Genomic DNA, 9877 nt, shown 5'->3' with positions numbered 1-9877 from the left:
GCAAAGGTGGATAATAAACATTGAATGCATTATTATTGACATGATATACATTTATAGTACATTTGTGTGACCATTGCGTTCTAGATCCCAAGGTCTCTTGGATTCTCGTGGTTGTTCACATTCTACACCAACCCATAGAGGATTAGCTGTCCAACAGTTATAAGGTCAATGACTGGATATGGCTTGTCGATCGATTCTATAAAAAAAATCCGACTAGGAATTCAGATGCTTATCTATGGGTGACCGCATCACTTTGACCCATGCGGTGATCGCATCACTTTGACCCATGCGGTGATCACACAGATGGGAGTGTACTAGGCGCACTTATATCATCTACCTCTCTCCATTATTAAAAGACTCAATGGGATCATGGAAAAATTCATCTGGTCCGGTATGAAAAATAAGAACAAATACCATCTTGTCAAGCTGGACCACCTCTCTCCTCCAAAGTGTATGGGTGGCTAGGGAATTCTGAATTTGAGGAGATTCGGCTGGGCATTATTACTTAAATCATTGTGGAGAGGGATATTTGGGGATGGCACCTGGGGCATGATCATTAGACACAAGTATCTGAAGGATCTCAATTTTACTGTCTGGATGTGCAGAGGATGTATCAGGATCACATCGAGCTCAGCAATTTGGCTCAACTTCAATAAAATTCGCCATTGTTTTCTACAACAACTTGCCTAGAAATTGGGTTCTAGCCACTGCATTATCATTGGTTTGGATCAAATTCTTGGGATTGAAGCAACCTATAATATATCTGATGGTTTTATACCTTGCTTAAACAGTTGCGACATCTTTTTCTGGCAACAGGTCATATCAGCATGGCAAGATAGATGTCTTATTTAGAAAAGGGCATGGGATTGGGTTTTGCTAGGCAGATGGAGAGGGAATGGGATCTGATTAGAACTGGCATGTAACTTGTTGGAGTATGTCGAGAAGTTGATAGGGACAAGATTACCTGGACAGGAAAAATGAAGGAGGGGGGAGTTATGGTGGTTGATATATATTTCACACTTTGTCGTCAAGATTATTCTTTTCCTTTGGCTGGTTTGGAAGAATAAAAATCTAATGCGGGAAAACCTCCAGAAAAGGAATTAGTATGGGCCGAGGATATGTGTACTTTGAAAGGAAGCGGAGGAGAGCAATTTCCACATATTCTTAAAATGTCCTAGGATTGTTCAACTCTGGCACAATCTTGTTGGTTATATTGGTTTCCCGTATAATCAATATGATTGTATTTCTGACTGCTTGAGGTGGTGAAGCAATCAAAATACTACATGGCGTAATATCCCCCCTATTCTCTTCTGGGAGATCTGGAGATGGAGAAACAATATCATTTTTAAAAATTTCAGAGAAATGAGTGCATTATAAAATGTTTCTCTATTGGTACACAACAGGGCATGGGGCCTAAGAAAATCAACCATAAACCAACTGGCCCGAGGATGGTCTACCCGACTGGCTTCTTTGACGGAGCATCACAAAGGAATAGGTGTGGATGTGGTTTCGTCGATTGCTTTATCTCAGGAATAGGAATTTTGGGTTCACTGGGGTGCTGGCAGTGGCACGAACACGAGGGCAGAAGCCATGGCACTATGGGGACTTCTCTAGTTCACTAAATATCTGAACATCCCTACAATTCACATTTTTGGGGACTCTAAGATTATCATCGACTATGTCATGGGATGTGCAAAAATTTATCAACCCTCGCTCCATGGTTGGCTATATCAAATTGAACAACTTTGGGCCTCTTTTAAAGACTCAACGATATAGCACATTGGAAGGAACTTTAATCAAAACACGGATAGACTTTCTAAGAGGGAGTTACTGGATGAGCTAAATGGGATGCACATTGAGATCAAGATGGAGGCAAACATCATGGATGTCGGGGTGCTTCCACTACCTGAATAACTACTACATTCTCTAGAAATATACATATGCTAACGCTGATGGATTATCTTCAGAAGTTATTTATGTTGACAAATTTTTTATTTTTTATTTTTTATCTTTTTATCTTTCTCCCATATTACTAAAAATCTAGACTAATAATATATTAGATCATTTTATTAGGTATACATTGTATTATATGTAGAGACCACTACGCATTTGAGACATATTTATGATAATAATGGCATTCTCCATGTTTTGTCGAGAAAAAATGGACTCGAATCTGAAATGGAGTATATCTGCTAGAAATATATTGGTATTTGTATATGATATTCTACATATATTTTGGAATATGAATATACCATACTTTTGAAAAAAAAATATTCTGTGTAGCATGTGCCAAAGTCTATAATCTTGTGAACGCCGATGGCATGTAGCTTGGTCATATAGCAAAATATGAGGTTAAACACAGCGGCTAGACGAATATGATAATTGGATTTGAATGAAAGAAGAATTGTGAAAAAGAATCATTGGACCAGCTAAGATGTACAACCGATGGCATGTAGCTTGGTCATATAACTACAATATGAGGTAAAACGCAGCGGCTACACGAATATGATAATTGGAATCGAATGAAAGAAGAATTGTGAAAAAGAATCATTGGACCAGCTAAGATGTAAAAAATGAAGGTAAGTGTTTATATATAAAAAATGGAGAATTTATGCGTCCCACTATTTGATCAAAATATAGGTAGGAGTCATTTTAAAATCCAACTCTCAAGTAACTTGGCTCAGATGGTTGTTATCAAGGTTTCTTTTGATTGCAATCATCCGTCACCTCATCCACACTAATTTTTGTCTTACAAAAATGTCTGAGTTGTACTATCACCACACTAATATCATCTCTTGATTTTCTAGTTACTGCTACTTTTACAAGCTTTTTACAAGCAGCTATAGGGCCGCCTCCTAATGGTGTCAAATTAGGCTGTTTCCCAAGGCAAAAAGACCTGGCAATATCCACTGCTTCTTGGTTACTGACCATATTCCACAACCCATCTGATGCCAAAATTAAAAACTCGCAATCAGAAGTTATTTCAATCTTTCTAGCCTCTGGTTCAGCTGTTATCCATTGTTTCATGTGTGAGTCACCTATGGCCCTAGATACAGCTAGAGACCCCTCAACTCGCCAAACCCCATGGCGGAGGTCCACAATTCCACCCAAAATCTCTATCCGTTGTCGCTCGTCCTCCCTTCCAGCTTGATGATCACATGTAAGGGCTTCAGAAGATCCGTTTCTGCTAATAACTGCTCGACAATCCCCTGCATTGGAAACCACTAAGTTACCATCTATAATCAGAGCAGTTGCACAAGCAGTACCGCCGCTGACATTCTGCTTCAAAAACTCTGCATCTGTTTTCTGGTACCCAGCTCTAACAGCTTTGTCGAGAAGGTTCTCTGTTTCATCTTTCATGGCCAGCATAGCATCCACAATATTGTGCCCAATATTTTCGGCAGCGAAATCTGAAGCTTTCCGACCGCTATGACCATCGAAGACGCCGAAGAAGGCCTGTTTGGGATGGCAACCCTTATCCCGATTGCAGGTTCTTGGCATCCGCTTAGGTGGCCCGCTCGGGCCCACCTCTCGGCCTCCGTTTACATAGACGGACGTTGGAAATTGTTTGTGGTCGGAAACTTTCACTGCCGGAAACCCTGCCCGTAACTTTCACGTGGTACGAGAACGAGAAGGTAGCAGGCACGACGCTATCCACTGTAGAGTCATTAAGACTCTGTCAGTCGGATAGTTGATTGAAATCAAGGACATCCATGACAAATGGTCATCCAGAAACATAAGATATGGTCATCTACCAACGTTTCATTTTCAAATTCAAAAGTTTTATGTGGACCACAATGTAGTTGCCTCCTACCCCTTTTTTAAAAAAATGAAATGCTCTGAATCTAGCATAAGCATGAGCCAACCTTTGCACCTCCACGAAGCGACTCGGTGTAGGGAAAGTGTAGAGTTTCATTTTTCCAATTTAATTACTATTCATTGACTTATATATATTGGAATGATTGATTTATTTGAGGGTAATTAAAATTTTATTTTTATAATTTATCTCAAAAATTTATGTTTTTTAGGAAAAAAATTACATGCAAGTTTCATTATTGTAAAGAGTAGGCGATTATCTTAGTATAAAATTGTATCTAAATGTTGATAATGGAGCGTAATTCTTGAACACGTTAGTAACTAAGCTATTTCAAGGGTTTTGGAATAGGATCTCATCAAGAAAGGTTATTGTTCATTATCTTGGTTCTTATGGTTCCACCTTTTCTCATATTACTTTAACAATTTTACCAATCTCGATAAACATTGCCCATAGAGTAATTGTATAGATTTTAATTTGTGGGTTGAATCTCTAAACTTCTTGATTGTATCATATAGTCTCGATTATCAACTAAATTTAGCAGGAAAGAAATGGCCAACCAATGTGGTAACACCAAAATTTTTACCATTTCACTAAACCGAATTTTCCATGGAAGAAATGGCCAACAAATGTGGAAACTTCAATTTTCTTAACCATTTCACTAAACCAAATATTCCATAGAAGCAACTGCCAACAAATGTGGAAACATCAATTTTCTTGACCATTTCAAGAAGGTGCATTTAAATGTCCCAAAGTTGAGATAATGTTGGTGTGATTTGAGATAAGGTTGGTGTGGTTATGTTGTGTTGTAGTAGGTACTCTTTTGAATAGTCACATTTAGTCTATCTACATATTTTCAATGTATTCAATAACATTTTCTTTTGAAGTAGCTAGTGGATTTCAAAAGATCTCTTGGAAAAGCAATTTTAATTATAACAGAAAACATGAGTACCAATGAAAATTATTAAAAAAAACTTATCTTCAAATAAATAATAAAAATAATAGTCTTTTATAAATGTCTCTTTTAAAATTATTTGAGTAATGAAGGGATACTATTAGATACCTTTAAAGGTTTTTTTAAAGGTTAAACCAATATTTTTTATACTTTGATTATGATTTATGGCCAGAGTTTGATAACCATTATTTATTGCTAATCATTATCATGGTCATTTGAGCTTCTATATTGTGCATACAATGCAATATTTAATATGTATTCTAAGTCTTTTATGTGAAGTTTTTAAATTAACCTTTTATCCTATGTGTATGGGGCCAGTATAATTGTGAATTTTTTCATATACATTTTGTTACTTTCTAATGTTTTTTATTAACTTTGAATTATATTAATGTTTTGAAAATGATGCTAAAAAAAATTGGGTGTTTTTATTTCATTTTTTTTAGAAATTTTAAAAATAAATATAGTTTTTATTTTTATTTTTTAATGGAAAAATGTTAATTGTCACCCATGATGGGTTGTCTCTTCAGAAGTTTAATTCGCCCAAAGTAACTTTCATCCTCATTCTTCCCATGAGGTTTGAACCTAAACTAGCCAAGACTACATCACATACTAACCAATGAAACTACACCTCAAAAGTATATCATATATCACCATTAATCTGTATTAGAATATTCCATAAACTAATGAAATATGTTTTGTTCAATGCATAATACATAAATATTTCATATTTTGTCTATTTATTATATTATAAATATTTTATTTTTAAGGCATTTTTTTATTAATTTCAAAATTATTTAAACATTTAATATTATATTTTAATTTAAATGAAAATTATTTTTGAAATATTATTTAAATTTTAAACATTTATATAAATTTAATATATTTAAAATTTTAATTTGCATTTTTATTAATAATGTTGAGAATTTTGGTTGATTTATAATGCTATATAAATATTATGATTTATCTTTTAGATATTTTTATTCTAAAAATCAGGGAAAATATATATATATATATATATATATATATATATATATATATAAACTAAAAGTTTAATATAATAATTATATTATTAGGTTAAAAATATTTTTTTTTAATTTAAATTAGCTTTATTGTTTCTAATAAATTGAATGTGCATTTGCCATTTTAAAATTTATATTTATAATAATTTTAGTTTTATAACATTAAAATTTTAATGTTGATTCAATATAAATAAATATTAACTATTATTATCATTATATAGGGTATTTTTTATGTAACTATTATTTATATTAAATATGATTTTGTATTCTATAAATATATTGATGCTTAAAATTTATTATTATGGTATTTATTCATTTTGAAAATTTATTATTATTTTAATTTATATTATTATTAAAATATTTGTTTATAGTTAAAAAATTGAATAAATTGTGGATATGTGTGTTTATTTTGGAATTGAGTTTCTTGCATTTGAATTTAATTATCAATAATTATTAAGTGGATGGTAGAATATTTAACCTTTGCTAAATATTTTAGAATATTTATAGTAGTATACACAAATTAAAGATTGAGATTTATCTTGAAAGTAGTTGTGTCATTTTCCCATTTTAACTAAATTGATTATTATTTTTTTAAATGGAATATGAATAGGTTTTTTGGGTATGGAGCATTGATAAGCCATGATATTGGCCCATGGTATTGTAAAAAGGCCTATTTACAGAGTAGGAATACCCATGGCAAAGTGAGAGTAAATCTACGTGGTTAAGAATATTTTTCCGTATTATTTTAAATGTATATATGTTTAGCTTATATATTACTTGTTGAATTGAGGCTTCTGTGATCCATAGAAAGTTTATGAGAAAAAGTTTTTGGCGTAAATCACATGATAATACATTTGTCGACGCGTTTCGAACCAACAAGTGTGGTTCATCATCAGGATAAGTTGAAGAATCAGATCCTGGCTGCAAATTAAATAGGGAGAGGACATCGTTCAATGGCTAGGTTTGACTAAAAACTGCTATATTGGGTTAGACAGGACAAACGGCTATAATTGACCAAGAAACGACTAGATTTGACCAATTAAATTGTTTAACTATAATAATATTATTACTATGTTAAAACAAATATTATTTTAATATTTATCAAGAGAATTTAAGTAAAAAGGATTCTGGGTTAACACTATTTCATTTAGGGAATATTTACCCTAATTTATATAATAACTATTAGTGAATGAAAGGTTTTAATCTAAACTAATAATGATAGATTAATAGTATTAATCTTCTTCTTAATGGCTTGTATAACTGATTAATATAAATTCAACAGTAAAATAATTCATTATTGTTTAAGCTAGATTGTTCAAATTAGACGTGTATAATTAGTAATAGTATGGATATAAATATTAGTTATTATTATATTATTGTAGCTATAATAAAGTATTATTCTTATCATTAATGGTTAGTTTATCTAATGGGAATAGATCTAGGGATGATATTACTAGTAAGGATTAATATAATAGTGTTATAATAATAGTATTATTATTAAAGGTTTGTGTAACTAATTAATAAAAAGATGTCTGATGGGAACATCAACCTGCGATTAAGAGTCTTTGACCAAGGACTCTGCATCCTTTGTTGAAGAACTCAAGGACATAAAGCTTGACACTGAGGACATTATGGTTAGTTTTGATGTAGTCTCCCTTTACACTTGTATCCCTATTAATGAGGCCTTGGAAGTGATCAAATGCCTAACGGATCCCGATACCGCTCGATTAGTTGAGATCTGTCTCACTTCTACTTTTTTCAATTTTGAGGGTGAGTTCTTCAAACAGACCTGTGGTGTTGCCATGGGCTCGCCCCTATCCCCTGTTGTTGCTAATCTTTTTATAGAGGATTTTGAATCCAAGGCTTTGGCCTCAGCCCGTCTCCTACCAAAGCTCTAGAAAAGATATGTAGATGACACTAATGTCATTTGGTCCCATGGACAAGAGGAGTTAGATCTCTTCTTCGATCATCTCAATCGTCAATCATCCTCCATTAAGTTCACAATGGAGCAGGAAGTCGATGGTTGCCTCCCTTTCCTTGATATTCTTATTTCAAAGAATATTGATGGTTCCCTCTCCCACCAAGTGTTTCGGAAGAAAACACATACGGAGCAGTATCTTCATGCTAGTTCCCATCATTTCCTAGCTCAAAAGTTGGGCGTTCTCAACACCCTCACTACTCGTGCCCTAAGGATCTCTGATGAAAAGAGCTTTGATAAAGAAAAATCCCATCTCCTTAATGTCTTTGTTGAGAACGGTTATAGTAGACACCTTGGTCAGAAGGCTTTCCTTAAAGCTTCCAGAAATTCGGTTGTTAAAAAAGAGCCTAAAGAACGAGTCCCAGGGGTCCATCTACCTTTTGTCCAAGGGACCACTGATAAGATTGCTTGGGTTCTTAAGAAGCATAATGTTCCCACGACCTTTAGACCCCTCAACACCATTCGTAAATCCCTCCAGTCAGTAAAGGATCCTATCGACCCTAAGGACATGAAGGGTGTTTATATTATTCCTTGTTCCTGTGGGACCCCCTATATTGGTGAGACGGGACACTCTATTAATCAAAGGATTAATGAGCACGCTGCTGACCTAAAGCACAGGAGAACAAAGTCTTCTGCACTAGTGGAGCATGCAAAGAAGACCAAGCATCATGTGTGTATTGAGGAGGCCAAGGTTATTACAAGGGTGGCGCAATTCCATCACTAAAGATTTAGGGAGGCAATTGAAATTGAAAGAAGACCAAGCAATCTCAACAGAGATGACAGCTGGAAGATTAGTAGTTGTTGGATCCCAGCTCTCTCTTCCTAGTCATTACTTTCCCTTCCTCCCCTTCCTCTATTAATATCTTTTTCTTGATTGTTTAACCGTATTTCCTTACTCCTCTTTGTAATTCTCCCTTGATTTAAGAGACTGTCTAATATTTTAATCGCAATTTGATGTTCCCATCAGACATCTTTTTATTAATTAGTTACAAAAACCTTTGATAATAATACTATTATTATAACACTATTATATTAATCCTTATTAGTAATATCATCCCTAGATCTATTCCCATTATATAAACTAACCATTAATGATAAGAATAATACTTTATTATAACTACAACAATATAATAATAACTAATATTCATATCCATACTATTACTAATTATACACGTCTAATTTGAACAATCTAGCTTAAACAATAATTAATTCCTTTACTGTTGAATTTATATTAATCAGTTATACAAGCCATTAAGAAGAAGATTAATACTATTAATCTATCATTATTAGTTTAGATTAAAACCTTTCATTCACTAATAGTTATTATATAAATTAGGGTAAATATTCCCTAAATGAAATAGTGTTAACCCAGAATCCTTTTTACTTAAAATAACTCTTGATAAATATTAAAATAATATTTGTTTTAACATAATAATAATATTATTATAGTTAAACAATTTAATTGGTCAAATCTAGTCATTTCTTGGTCAATTATAGTTGTTTCTCTAGTCTAACCCAATATAGATGTTTTTTAGTCAAACCTAGCCATTGGACGATCTGCTCTCCCTATTTAATTTGCAGCCAGGATCTAATTCTTCAACTTGTCTTGACGATGAACCACACTTGTTGGTTCGAAATGTGTCGACAAATGCATTATCATGTGATTTACGCCGAATTTTTTTTTCTCATAAACTTAGATATTACTTTTTTTTACTATTTATGAGGGAGACGATATAAATGAAATAGTTGGTTAAGAGCATCAATTCATAATAAGCATCAAAACTAACTAAACTATAACTCTATTTTAACTTAAATCCTTATAATTATATATCCATAATAAGTATCAAAATAATTACTACATCATATATCTTGAGTTGCTAAAATTTAAAAAATTATAAAAACTAACTCAATTATAACTTTATTTTAAATAATTATTCAATAGATGTGTTTATTCTGGAATAGGGCTTCCATAATTTTAATGTCATTATTAATAGTTATGCCAATATGCATAGCTATTTTGGAATATATATTCCAAATTTTTTATTTAATTATCAACAATTATTAACGAGGGGAGAGAGAGGAAGCAAGAGAGAGACAAGGGGAGAGAGAGA

The 9877-nt window shown here is 32.8% G+C and overlaps 1 pseudogene; it reads right to left on the bottom strand.

The window, feature by feature from the left end:
- Positions 1 to 2694: 2694 nt before the first annotated feature.
- On the bottom strand, positions 2695 to 3501 carry LOC149203012 (putative protein phosphatase 2C 2 pseudogene; annotated as a pseudogene).
- Positions 3502 to 9877: the final 6376 nt, after the last annotated feature.

Source organism: Pinus tabuliformis, chromosome 2_1 (genome assembly GCF_031772625.1).
Source record: "Pinus tabuliformis cultivar Carrire ecotype Pingquan chromosome 2_1, CPIR1, whole genome shotgun sequence".
Lineage (NCBI taxonomy): Eukaryota > Viridiplantae > Streptophyta > Pinopsida > Pinales > Pinaceae > Pinus > Pinus tabuliformis.
This window is presented reverse-complemented; position numbering and strand designations above follow the sequence as displayed.